This window comes from Eptatretus burgeri, chromosome 12, assembly GCF_056783735.1.
Source record: "Eptatretus burgeri isolate ZD-2024b chromosome 12, Ebu_testis_v1, whole genome shotgun sequence".
NCBI lineage: Eukaryota > Metazoa > Chordata > Myxini > Myxiniformes > Myxinidae > Eptatretus > Eptatretus burgeri.
This window is the reverse complement of record NC_140972.1, coordinates 68,658,790-68,673,395: the sequence shown is the minus strand read 5'-3', so window position 1 is coordinate 68,673,395 and position 14,606 is coordinate 68,658,790. Positions and strand designations below refer to the sequence as shown.

At 41.9% G+C, this 14,606-nt stretch overlaps 1 long non-coding RNA gene across 1 annotated transcript in view; it reads right to left on the bottom strand.

Annotated features, from left to right (window-relative positions):
• Positions 1-1,668: 1,668 nt before the first annotated feature.
• Positions 1,669-14,606, bottom strand: part of LOC147015844 (uncharacterized) — a 14,606-nt gene continuing 1,668 nt past the window's right edge. Inside the window, exons 1-3 of the long non-coding RNA XR_015049887.1 lie at positions 14,435-14,606; positions 5,772-5,985; positions 1,669-5,205 (exon numbers count right to left, since the gene is read on the bottom strand). The exon at positions 14,435-14,606 is cut by the window's right edge and continues 1,668 nt beyond it. This is a non-coding gene — a long non-coding RNA (uncharacterized LOC147015844). The remainder of the gene's footprint in view (positions 5,206-5,771; positions 5,986-14,434) is intronic.

Below are 14,606 nucleotides of genomic sequence, written 5' to 3'. Positions count from 1 at the left end.
CACAATCTTGGATGAGTCACCACTCCGACACAGGATACCAGCAAGCTGGCACTCATGCTTGCCGACCTCAGAAGAATGGCAGGCAGAGTCAACCCCACCTGGTATTAATTCAACAGCTGAGTAGGATTTGAACTCAGGATCCTTGGATTCCAAGTGCACCACCCTAACCATTAAGCCAACACCAGACATACAGGTCTTCATGTGTTGACATTCATACAGGTTTACATACAGAAAATGTCACTCATCAACAACAATACATGTTCTTGTTGTGCAAACGTTTAAGTGAAATGCCTGTAAGGAGGATGGGACAACAGCAAAGCACCTAGCCGACAGACACATTGGAATGTGCAGTCTTTCTTTCCCTGGCAAGTGCTTTCAAAAAAAAAAATTCTGAATACACGTCATTGAAGGAGGACTTCTTTTTTATATATATTCTTTCAGTGTACTGGCACCGACATTGCACAGAACCCCAGTGATGCTGAAACAATGTGTCCCACTAATTGACGTGTGGATGCAGCAATGAGCGTTTATAATGAGGAATTGTGAATTCTCTGTGCCAGTGTGAAAGACGTTTTACTGTCTTGGCCTGAATATTTTGGCATTCAAGTGTTACATGTTATGTAAGAGAAGTACCTTGAAAGAATTGAAAGCAACTTCCATAGGATCTACTGTACATGCTGTTCTGCAAAGGGTGGTTTTAATGTTTATAGTTGCTTAAATGAGATGATGTATTACTTTGTCAAGATAATACCATTAATAATGAAATATTAGATTATCATACAATGCAGGATGAGTTTCATATGTCCAGCAGGTGATATTTCATTTGTACCTCCATCATCTGCGATGGACGGACTTTATGGTTTCGTCCATGTTTGCTCGTCTTTCTGTGAGCAGGATATCTCAAAACGTTGTGGACAAATTCGGATGAAGCTTTGTGGATGAGTCGGGTATGTGACGAGAACAAGCCGATTCGATTTTGGAAGTCTGGATCCAAATCCGGCCTATCAGTGGGATACAAAATCTAAACTGTTCAGACTGGTGGAGGTACGCACTCTACCGAGTGCTGTTATGGTGTAGTCTGTTATTTATTCCAGCATTCTCCCCACCTGCATCAGTACTCACTGCCAGCCTTGACATTTGTATATCCATTAGTGTGATCACTCTGTATGGTGGATTCAAAGTACTTGTAGCCAACGCTGGGTTTACAATGGTGCCAGACCCACACTCAGAAGGGATGCATAATGACCAAAACTGTTACTTTTTAAAAAACAAACTATTTAATAGGTGTATTGTTTTCAGCAGCACATAATGACGTTGTCGTGTTGTTGGCCACTTGTAGTTTGCATTTTATTGCCGCACTGCAGTCATTTACTGACGGTGACATCACTGCACTGCGAACGACGTACGTTCCAGTGGACAAACAATTCAGGTGCGGGTGAGAGGAAGAGCTGGATAGTTCGTTTAGAAGAGAATGAGATTTTAAAAATTAAAAAACAACACATGATGAAACTATTTAAGCAGCACTCAGAAATGCAAGTGAAAAGCAGAATTGAATGAAAATAAAGCAAAACTGCCTCGTAGAAGCAGTTACTCGAGTACCAGTGAGTGCTTCTACTTTGATTGTTAATGCAGTGACTGAGCCTTCGATTCGCCATGATCATGGTAATGACTGTGGAATTGATACTCAGATTGGTCCGACGACGAACATGCTGGTTTTGATAAAATCCTTTCACCGAACACAGAAGAACATCCAGAAAGCCGACAGGGAAATAACCATTGCTGGTACCCTAGTGGCAGCTTCCTCCATCTGCAACTGAAACTTGAGTACTGTGAATAAAACTCATGCACTTTGTTTAAGGAGACTTCTGTGTGGATCTCCTGTCTTTTACAGATTGGTCCCCCAAATAGCGGCTCAGAGATTTGTTTGATGCCAGGCCCCCAAAGGTTTCATCCAACACTATCTGTGGCTTGAACCAATGCACTGATTGGTGGGTTGTATGAATGGGGGCAGAGAGTGCACACGTGTGGGAAGAGACTACTTTAATGGATCCACTCGTGACAGTAGAACTGTTTGGAGAAAGTAATGCTGGGAGAGATTTGATGAGTGAGAGCATTGTTGTAGGACATTTGAGGAAGAGAAGAGGTCCAATGATTTCTGGTATGAGATGGAGAGTTGTCATTGGGGATTCAAGACAGCAATTTAGGAGAGAGAGGAGTTGGGTCCAGCTTTCATAGTTGCTTTATCTAACAGCTTTGGAGAACAGCAATGCACACTCAACCCTGAGGGGGGCTCTAAAAGGGTGGTAGTTCCATTTCTCTTCACAAGTTTGCATTTCCACTGCCATGCTATCCATGCTGCCTGTGCTCTTTGGGTTCTCCCGCCCAGAGCCACTGCGGCACTACATATGCGGCTGATGCTATAAATGCTTAGGTGCTGCCTAAGCAGTTTCCTTGGCTATTGGACACAATACTGGATGGGTCACCACTCCGACACAGGATACCAGCATGCTGGCACTCATTTTGCCAACCTCAGAAGGATGACAGGCAGTGAACTCCACCTCCTATTAATTTAACAGCCAAGTGGGATATGAACTCAGGATCCAAGGATCCCAAGCCTACCACCCTAACCATTAAGCCAACACGAGGCCTATCCACACACAAGCCAATATCCCCATAACCCTCCATCTCCAATGCATCAAAGTACCTATCAAAACCCCATTTAAATCCATCTACTCCCTCAGCTGCCACTACCTTTCCTGGTAGACCTTTCCACACATTAACCCCTATTCCCGACTGAAATACCCTGCCTTAAAACTGTCCTAACTTTCATCTTCATTACCCTCAAGCTATGGCCCCTGGTCCTAACACCGTCTCCTCTGGTGAAAAAACTCCGCTGCATCCATTCTTGTCCACATCCTTCATCATCTTAAACATCTCAATCAGATATTTTGCCTTCAAGCATGATCGGTCTTTAAGCACAAATTCAACTTAAACTGCAGAGCTTACAGGGCAATGTGTGTACCGTTAGCCACCATAATCAAGGGTGAACCTGTGAAATTTGCTTTTCAGTTCAATGCAAATAAATCAATCCATTCTGGTGTTCCGTGACATGATGCACAACATCCAACGTGACAGCAAACACAAAAGACTGTATGCTAAATGATTCACAAAAGCATGTGGATGCATAAATTAACAATCCTCTGGAGTCTCTCCTTGATGCTTTGTGAGTAATGTATAACAATAGACTAAGATTGCTCAAATCGAAGGTTACATTGATCTAATATGTACAAACATTGATGGGTGAAGTGTTTACAATACTCATGTCTGCTATTCCAATGAGATGTGCAACTTGGTGGAAAGTTTGAAAATTTCAAGAATTTATAAACTGTTCCATTGATAAAGCATTACTGAAAGGTTTCCCAGGTGATGAATAAATCCATCCATCCATTGGGACCATACTCTGTGCATAGCGTTGGTGCTTCCTAAGCAGTCTCCTTGGCTATTGGACACAATCCTGGATGGGTCACCACTCCAACACAAGATACCAGCAAGCCGGCACTCATTTTGCTGACCTCAGAAGGATGACAAGCAGAATCAACCCCATCTGGTATTCATTTAACAGCTGAGAAAAGGGGGCGAGGGGGTTGAACTCAGGACCTTAGGATGCCAAGCTCACCACCCGAACCATTAAGCCAACACCAGGGATGAATAAATTCCAATTCATTTACTGACATATTGCACAGCACATGCATTGAATATCAGAAAAATATTTTCTCTGTGAAATACAATGACCTTAATAATCGTTTCAATCAAAGTATATAATAATACTGGAACAGCAACAATTAGCTAAATGTGTTTACACTCCAAATTAATGTACAGTAATCGTATTCGGTAATTAATTGTGAGAGCATTGACTTGTAATTCAATTAAAGATGCTCTCAGGGTTCTGCAATTTAAGTACATTCGTAGTAAGTTGAGTAAAGTTTGAACTTTGCACAGGTATTCAGGAATTAATTTTTTTTATTATTATTATTATTATTATTATTATTATTATTATTATAGGAAAGCGGGGTTTGAATTGGAATAGAAAGTGCAACAGAACATTCAAACAGCATTCATCTCTGAAGGAATTAGCCCCGAAAGAGGAAAGTTGTTGGATGAAGCAATTTTACTATAGATTAAATGATGAAGCAAGAAGGGTGTGATCTGTGACAACATTAAATGGGTGACAGAAGAGGTGCACAGTTGTTCCAATTCAAATGGAACACCATATACTGCATTGGAGTCATCAGAAGGAATGTGAAGGACGACAGAGGAAAGATGAAGCATCAGGAGGAACCTGGATTGAATTCGGGTTTCAGCCGCTACTCCACAACCCTCAAACCCATCCAGGTGCAGCCAAGTGAGCCTGACAGAAAAAAAATTTCTGCAATAATTCACTTCTCCTTTTCAGAGAGATGGATAACGAAAGAGAAATGAGGAGAAGAGATAAAAGAAAAGGAGGAGGAGGAGATTGGGACCATACTCTGTGCAGAGTGTTGGTGCTGCTTAAGCAGTCTCCTTGGCTATTGGGTACAATCCTGGACGGGTCACCACTCCGACATAGTATACCAGCATGCTGGCACTCATTTTGCCGCCTTCAGAAGGATGACAGGTCAAGTTAACCCCACCTGGTGTTAATTCAACAGATTAGCAGGATTTGAACTCAGGACCCTCAGATCCAAAGCCCACCACTCTAACCATTATGCCAACACCAGGCATATAAAAGAAAAGAAACGGCAATAATTAGAATGAATTAAGAGAAATGTGAATAAGTGTAAAGAAGTGTGAAAGGAAGAAAGAACAAAGATTTCGGGAAGAACCCAGACTGATAGATTTCAGCAGTTACTCCACAGGCTCAAACTCAGCAACACGTACAAGCTCCCAGAGGTCCATCAGTGGGGAAGCACAGTCGACACAGCATCAGGATATGGTACAAGCATATTCAAACGGAAAACCAAATACTGCGTTGGAGTCATCAGAGGGAATGTGAATAAGTAAAGAACAAAGATGGAGTCATCAGGGGTCAGTAAACTACTTGCACTGTGACGCATGCACCGTACAGCAGGAAATCGTCAGTCGTCTCCCCCGCCCCACCCCTCCATTAAGCGAAGAGAGGTGGGGGAGGTGGAGAGCGAGGGAGGCCTCAGCACACATTGCTGTACACTGTGGGAGGAGGCGAGAGTGAGAAGGATGGGGGAAAGAGGTGGGTAGTGGGGAGGAGGATGGTCCCCTTTTGCTGGCATTAGTATAGGAATGAACAAAATTGGGTACGTTAAAACAGCACATTAAAATTGGTCATACTAAACAACGCCTGGACACTGTCCAGAGATGTCTGTGGGTGGGAGGGGGGGCTTTGGGAGAGATAAGCATGAAGGAAGGGAGTTTTCCTTCAATCGTCGAAAAAGCCGTGCCAGTGTTTGTGCCTATATTTAATTTCCACACATGTAAAAAGCTCGAGAATCTCTCCAGCTGAGATGAATTGTGGAATTGATTTGAGCAACAGATCTGACTGCAAAAAAAAAAAAACTTTCATTGTCCAATTTGCACATTCTTTGATACCCCTTCTTCTCCTTGAGCTCTGGAGACTTGTATGGTGGTGGAGGGGGTTTGGGAGGAGGATAGCATGAGGGGAGGGGGGAAGGCAGCGTGAGGGGAGGGTAAGGCAGCGTGAGGGGAGGGTAAGCAGCGTGAGGCACATCGGCAATATACTCATCCTTTCACTCACACACCTGCATGGATGTCCCCACACCCGCACTGCAGATTTTGACACATGTCCCACGTGGCTTCAATGCCGCAGCACGTCTGCTCCCCACGTGGCTTCGGCGCTGCACATGTCTGCTCCCCACATGCAGAAGCACATGGTTTGCGAGACAGCCGCATAACCTCCTCCACAGCACCATGCACCTGGTGTGGGTTCGAGTTCAAATCGCACGACGGCAAAACCTGCACACCGCACACATGTAACCAAGCATGCAGGCACACCGCACACATGTAACCAAGCATGCAGGCACACCGCACTGAGTCATTTGTACCCATTTGTACCACATCCGTGAGTGCTGTCTACATTAACTCTTCGTTTTCAGCAACTGCCGACTATTAATACATTGCAGCAACTTTTAGTATGTTTCTATCTATATTTTGCCATGAAAGCAGATTGCACAAAACGGTGTAAAGAACCCTTTTCACTTGACACTTGCAGCACAAAAAAAAAATACCTCTTCGCTTGAAGAAACTGCCAACTATTAATATATTGCAGAAACTATTAGTATATGTATATTAATATTTCGTCATGAAAGCAGATCACCAAAATGGTAAAAAGTAAATTGTGGACATAACTGCCCAAAAAAGGACCCCTGTGGACTGTGTCATCATGGATTGCAAAACAGGTTGTAGAGCACAGCGTTGCGCTCAATGAAATTCCACTTTCTTCGAATTCCTCAATCTTTTCTTCACTAAATATAATTGTCAGAAGAGAAGAAAAAGTTAAGTTTCATGCTTTTGCTTAAATAAATACAGTTGCTTATAAAAATCGCAAATTTGTTTAAATTTTCTGATTTCACTCCAGATTTTGACGCTTATTTCGTACATGAGATCCGATTCTCAAATCAGAAATAATATTTTGATTATATACTTTAATTAGTCCATGAGAGTAGATTGTGTTTCAAAATCAAGGCAAATTTGACCAGGCCGAACAAAATGGCGAATTTAGCAAGCTCACACAGAGCTGACCAAGGATGACACCTTGATAAAGGATATAATTTAATGAAAGTAATTAATTATCTTCAAAATGGGTGTTTTAATTAATCCAAACACCCAATTTTAACTCATGCACTTCCTTAGAGTTCTCTTAGCCTTAGTAGGCATGCAAAGTTTCAGGCCGCTAGGTTTCATGGTTTTGGAGTTATGGAGAACACACACACACACACACACACACACACACACACACACACACACACACACACACACACACACACACACACACACACACACACACACAGAACCAGCAAACACTTGGTCAATGCAGACGGTGAAGGATTGAAAGACAATGTCCCCACTAATATGAAGAGTGAGGCCAGACTGCATTGTACGTCTATCACGTGATAGCAAAAGGTTAGCATGGCTGCGCTATAATTTTGGACAGAAAAATCATGTTTTGGGATTTTTTTTCTCTCTTTTACATCAACACTTTTTTGTTTCAACACTTTTACATCAACACTGTAACAGCTTGTTTCCCTTCTTGATTAGGCCTGCATGGATGGGGGCATGTGACGTTGAGATTCTCATGCATGCACAACTTGTGAATGTCTGCAGATGTGGAGGAACCTGAGTAGGGTTTGAAACAGCAGCATTTATTGGTCATTAATATTGGTATTGCTTACCTTGTATAACTTTTATTGGTTGCTTTATGCAGCTTGCATTGGCTGGCAGGGCAGAGGGGTTATTAATTCTAAAGTCTCAGCTGAAGCTAGGGATAATGGATTAGGTGAGAATTTATTGGCTGTTCCCTCCAATTACAGATGATCACGAAAGACATGATTGACCTTTTGATATTTATAGGATGACCGCTACCAGCATTGCGCGTGGTCCATGTTTGGGAGTCTCGGTGGTGCGCATTTCTTTCTACGCTGTCGCTGACGAATCACCAAGAAGTAATGAAACAGGACTGATGACCGATAGGGACGTGCAGCATTGCGATTATCATGCATGTGCTACTTGTGAAAGTCTGCATTTGTTGAAGAATCCCCTTTAAAACATAGCTTGAACCCACGACTCAGTTAAACTCTCAGTGATGCTCAAGAAGGGAGAGGTTATACTTGTAAGCCAAAGAAGGTCCTCCTAATATGTGTAACAAAGTGCTCTTTGATGGACACTCGGTGTTGTACATCAGTCTTCAGAAAAGGCTTCAACACACCTGCTCCATATGCTTTCATTTGTGCACGATAACTATACCATATGTTTTCGAGGTGGCACATGTACTGGAATCCTGTTTAATTTTACTTCATGGCATTATACCCCTTTAATTACCTCTGGCACCGAAAGTGGACCTCTACTCTCTGTCTGACTGTGAGCAGGATAACTCAAAGTTATGGGTGGTTTCAGAGAAAACTTGGTGGACAGGTTGGGTGTGTAACAAACATGAACTGAGTGCTGTTTAAAAGTTTCCATGGTGGAACAACAATAAGAAGTTAAAATGTTGAGGGTTTTCACCATGTATGAGCTCTTAAATGAGCTATCCTACATTCTTTATACTTTAAAAGAAAATAACTCCAAAGTTAAAAGAAAGTAGGCCTCAACGTTTAGGGCAACACACTCTGCCCAGACAGGAGGAAGTAACTGGAACGAATGAATCCAGCTTTTATAACAACTCCTCAACCCACCGATTGGTTGATTATTGTGGGGTGCTGATTGGCTGTTGAATGCATGTTACTGATTGGTCGGTAGATTTTGTTCATCATCGTCCAATGCCCTCAGTGTATTCCAAGCTGTAGTTATAGATATCGATTTGTTGATAAGGGATAGCCAGATATCACTAATAGGTATCCCGTTTTCTTGAGGGACGTGTGTGATGTAAATATATCTCCATAACTTTTCTGATTCTCCTTATGTACCAGTCACTGATGGATGTGATAAGTTTGCGATCTGACCATAATATGTATTACGATTTAAAACAAACACAAGTCTGGAGACGGCGATGGTTCACGAGCAATGTACACGGTTCGCCTTTTTTATTTTTTGACCTTCGACGGGACATCACGGGCAAATTGGCGGTAATCGGGAAAAACGTAAATGATGAAAGTTGTAGTACTCGAAGAGCACTACTTGCATACCAAATTCCATTCGAAACAGTTCAAAACCAGAGGAGCTCGATGCCCAACTTATTGATTTTTTTTTGACATTTTCTAAGTTTGTGACCTTGTGACCTTGACCTTGGGACGAAAATGAAAAATCGAGCTCTGTGGGGCTATGCAGGTGCCATTGGGCTAACCAAATACTGAAACTCCTGCCAGATTCGACAAACCCCCTCGGAGAAGATGTAACTTGAAATCGGCTACCCCCTAAAAACACATGTTTTTTGGGCGTGGCTCCGCCCATTATGGGTGCAGCATGCCCATTCTCAGGAAAACACAACGAGATCATGATACAAACCTCCCACCCAAATTTTATCAGGACCGGATCAAAACCCACGGAGCTATGCTCGGGACAGACAGACAGACAGACACACACCCATAACGAATATAGTGGTCACTTACTGACTCGTGAATCAATTACACCATCACACCATATACAACGGATTCTCAAGGCTGCTAATATAACAGTACGCAATCACTCAACACATAAGCTTGAATCTATTCTTCATACCCATAAGGACAGAAGGCTTCCGAACCACCATCCAGGTGTTAACCACATTGCGTGTGAATGTGGAAAAGTTTACATTGGTGAAACTGGAAGGACGTTCACCACTAGAGTGAAAGAACATCAGGCATATCATAGAAGAGGGGAAGGGGAAAAAATCAGCAATTTTCAATCATGTACAGACCAATAATCATCACATATTGTGGTCAGATAGCAAACTTATCACATCCATCAGTTACTAGTACTCAAGGAGAATCAGAGAAGCTATGGAGACATATTTACATCAAATAGTCCTTCAAGAAAACAGGATACCCATTAGCAATATCTGACTCTCCCTTATCAACAAAACGACACCTATAACTACAGCTTGCAATACACTGATGGCATTGGACGATGAGCAAAATGTACTGACCAATCAGTAACATGCATTCAACAGCCAATCAGCACATAGACAAAAATTAGCCAATCAGCACCCCACAATTATTAGCCAATTGGGGGGAGGGGGTGTGAGGAGTTGTTATAAAAGCTGGATTCATTCATTACAGGTACTTCCTCCTGTCTGGGCAGAGCATACTGCCTGAAATGTTGAGGCCTGGGTTTTTTAACTTTAGAGTTATTTTCTTGAAAAAAAAAATAAAGAATGTAAATAGCTCATTTAAGAGATCATACATGGTGAAAACACTAGCCTGGTGTTGGCGCAGTGGTTAGGGCAGCGGCTTGGGATCCAAAAGGTCCTGAGTTCAATCCCTGTTGGGCCACTGAATTAATACACCAGGGGGTTTACTCAGCCTGTCATCCTTCTGAGGTCAGCGAAATGAGTACCAGTGTACTGGGCCGGTGTATACCCCGGTTAAAATAGGTGTACCATATCCCTGTGTCGTAAGAGGCGACCAGGGTTGCGTCAGGAAGGGCATCCGGCATAAAACATGTGCCAAATCACTATGCGGATCATAAGGATGATCATACTGTGGCGACCCCGAACGGGACCAGCTGAAAGAAGAAGAAGAAGACATGGTGAAAACCCTAAACCTTTCAACTTATTAAAGATGAATTGATTAATTTTTGTGACGATCCTGATCTGGATACTAGAATTTTTAAAGTTTTTTTTAAGTTAATTTTTAAAGTTAAAGTTATTCTTCATTATTGAGAGGTCGGTCCAACCAGAGAGTTGGTGTCAAAGCCACCCAATGCTCGCCTGTTTATACATTTATCGTTTTTAAAAGACTAGTCTAATAATTAATATTTTTATAAAGCATTGCAATGAAGTATAATTTTAAAGCAATATATGCATTTGTATATTGCAATCAGTAACAAGAGCGCAAGTGAGCCCAATATACGCCCGAACAAGAAGGTATATACAGAATTGTGCTACTACATGGAAAACAGCATCCTGGTTGCCATGGCAACCACTTTAGATGACGAACGTATGTCACAACACACCGTCTCCACAGTCTGTACCTACGTACTAAATATGAAACGTCAAAGGTGAAAACTTTGGGAGTTAGAGTGCGGACAGGAACTGATGGAAAACAGCATCCTGGTTGCCATAGCAACCACTTCAGATGACGAACGTATGTCGCGACACACCGTCTCCACAGTCTGTACCTATGTACCAAATATGAAACGTGAAATTTGAAAACTTTGGGAGTTAGAGTGCGGACAGGAACGGACACGGACGGACGACCGGTATCACATAATACGCCCCGATATGTATGTGTGTATATATATGTATATATCATGTAGTAGCAAGCCCTTGGAGCCTGGTGTTGGCGCAGTGGTTAGGGCAGCGGCTTGGGATCCAAAAGGTCCTGAGTTCAAGCCCCGTTGGGCCACTGAATTAATACACCAGGGGGTTGACTCGGCCTGTCATCCTTCCGAGGTCGGCGAAATGAGTACCAGTATACTGGGCCGGTGTATACCCCGGTTAAAATTGGTGTACCATATCCCTGTGTTGTAAGAGGCGACCAGGGTTGCGTCAGGAAGGGCATCCGGCGTAAAACATGTGCCAAATCACGATGCGGATCATACAGATGATCCGCTGTGGCGACCCCTAACGGGAGCAGCCGAAAGAAGAAGAAGAAGAAGAAGAAGATATATATATATATATATATATATATACATATATATATATATATATATATATATATATATATATTGTTGTTCGTCTTTCGGTTGCTCCCCTTAGGGGTCGCCACAGCAGATCATCCGTTATGATCCGCATACTGATTTGGCACAGGTTTTACGCCGGATGCCCTTCCTGACGCAACCCTGGTCGCCTCTTACGACACAGGGATAAGGATTGGGTTTCGCCATGATTCCGGGCTGCCCTACACCCTCTCATAGCACGGCCAAGTGCAGAGCCCCCGTCCTCATATAAAAAATAGTGTGGTAGATAAAAACATTAGAAAGGAAAAAATAACTTGCATCAAAAACTTTAACATTTTCACACTCACGCCGGGGGTATCGCTATAGCTCTCTGTTCTTCGAACAGGCGAGCTGAAAACGATATATGAGTGTAGCAGGATATTTCATGAAGTTATGGACGGATTTGGACGAAACTTGATGGAAGAGTTGGGTGTGTAACAAGAACAAGGTGATTAGATTTTGGTGAAGTTCTGGATTCTGGATGCAGGTCCGGCCTATCAGTGGAATACATCACTAAACTGCTCTGCCTGGTGGAGGAATGCACCATACCTCGTGCCGTTCTTGTTGAGATATGCTTCTGAAGGTTAAATTGATGGATACGTGTAAATATGATAATCTGTTCCACTCATTCGCAGATATTCCTTCAGAAGCTCAGGCGCTGCAGAAAAGTGAACTCTTGCCACGGAAAATGAAATGGCAAGAAAAGTAAGAAGTTCTGATTTCAGAGGGTCTACACGAGGCAAGCCCTTATGTGTACAAAGTAGTGCCATGTCCTCAGTGTTATTTATGAGGCCTGTCACAATCGCGACAGCAGAAAGGTTTTTCATTGCTCCGTGCAGGATAAAGAACTACATAGGATTCACAAATGAAAGCGCACGAGTGGCTTGGTCATAATGCACATACACTGGGATTCCAACTGGATGTGGACCGTGTCATGGTAAAATGTCCCGGCTTGGAAGCCTCATAATTACAACCACAGAATGAGTACTAGGCTTTCAGCCATACTGGCTTGGATTCCAAAATAAGAAAAATCCAGACAAGAACCATTGGCTTCAAGCCACACTGGCTTGGAAGCCTAATAAATCAGTGTCATTGCCTGGTAGGAATAGCAATTTGAGCACTCTAAAATCTCATGTAGTGTGTTAATTTTATCATGTTCAAATGTCTTTGTCTTTAAATTTAATATGTCCTTCATCCATCATGTAGTAGCAAATTGTAGGTCTGAATGCCACATGATGCAGCCGTTCACCGATTGTTATATACAAAGGAGGTTTCTGGCTTTTACTAATCTGACATTAATTATCCTGGAAATATTTAGTTGTTTTACCTCCTCAACTGAATTTGTATTGTAAATACAAATCCAATGAAATCTTTTTACTTTTTTGAGATTGCCTTTTCTATAAATCACAAACAATAACTCACGAGTTGGCGACAGTTTGGGGTTTTTTTAATATATATATATTTTTGTTTTCTCATGCTCTGTACTCGTACAATGAGTCAGAAACTAAGTAAAGTAAAAGTGAAGCATTGTATGACTGATTTTGAGTTTTGAAATTTCTTTGACTTTGGCAACTGCAATGTGTGCAGGTTATATACAAGCATCACTATTCAAAGACATGGCAGAAGAATACCGTGATGGACATGTCATACAATGCAGGCACCAATATAAGGGATGGGAAAAGGGCCCTCAGAGGTCTCGCTTTCACATGACTATAGCTCATTAGTTCCACATAGCTCACACATGTTCAATGAGCACATGACCACAAATTCGTGTATTTTAACATCCTGTTGTCATTTGTCTCATTACTGGTGACCAAAGGTTTCTGAAATTTTAGACAGGCGGAGAACAGAAAACATAAAATATGGAATCTAAAATCAGTAAAATTGGCTGCTGTCTGAAATAATCACACCATACCAAAAAATTATAAGAACTAGAAGGGCACTCGGTGGAGTGCATAACTTTGCCACGCAATGTTTGATCCATGAGAACATATCGGGCCCAATACATTTTTGAAATATCATGCTATTCAGTATATGATATACTATATCGTTTTTGGCCCTATCTCTCAATGGTGAAGAATGACTTTAAAGTTTAAATAATTCTCGTATCTAGATCCGGATTCGGATCTTCACCAAAATCGAATCAACACCTCCTTGCGGCACACCAAACTTGTCCACCAAGTTTAAACCGAATCCATGCACAACTTTTGAGATAACGTACTATATATTAGTTAAGCCCTATCTCTCAAAGGTGAAGAATCACTTAAAAAAATATCGAATCCTGGTTCGGATTCAAATCTTCACCAGAAATGAATCAATTCTTCCTTGTCACACACCAAACATGTCCACCAAGTTTTGTCCGAATCTGTCCCAAACTTTTTGAGATATCGGTGCTTTATATCATTTTTGGCCCTTTCTCTCAATGGTGAAGAAACACTTAAAAAATTCTAGAAGCGGAATACGGACCCGGTCTTCACCAAAATCTAATCAGTTCGTCCTTGTCACACACCCAAACTGTCCACAAAATTTCATCCAGATCCGGATCCGTCCACAACTTTTTGAGATATCATGCTATATATCATTTTTGGCCCGACCTCTCAATGGTGAAGAATCACTTTCAAAATTCCAGTAGTCCAATCCGGATCTTCACCAAAATCTAATCAGTTCATCCTTGTCACACACCGAACCTGTCCACAAAATTTCATCTGGATCCATCCATAACTTTGAGGATTTTAGAAATACCACCGTGGTTGTTGACCTTGGGCCTATGCTGACCTTCAGGTCCATGTTGACCTCATAAATAATTGGTTGGTTGAATTCAGTGACCTGAATATATAAATCCTCTTCAAATTTCAAATCAATCGGATGAAAATGAGGATTTTAGAAATCTCACCTAAGTTGTTGACCTTTTTACCTCAAAAACACTGGGCTTCTTCTTTATGACAAACTCTACCATGTGGTGAAGTTTCGTGAAGATCGGTTTAAAATTGTGACCTGTTGGCGACAAACAGACAGACAGACAGAATAACAAAATCGACTAACCAATATACTTGAAAAATCTTCGA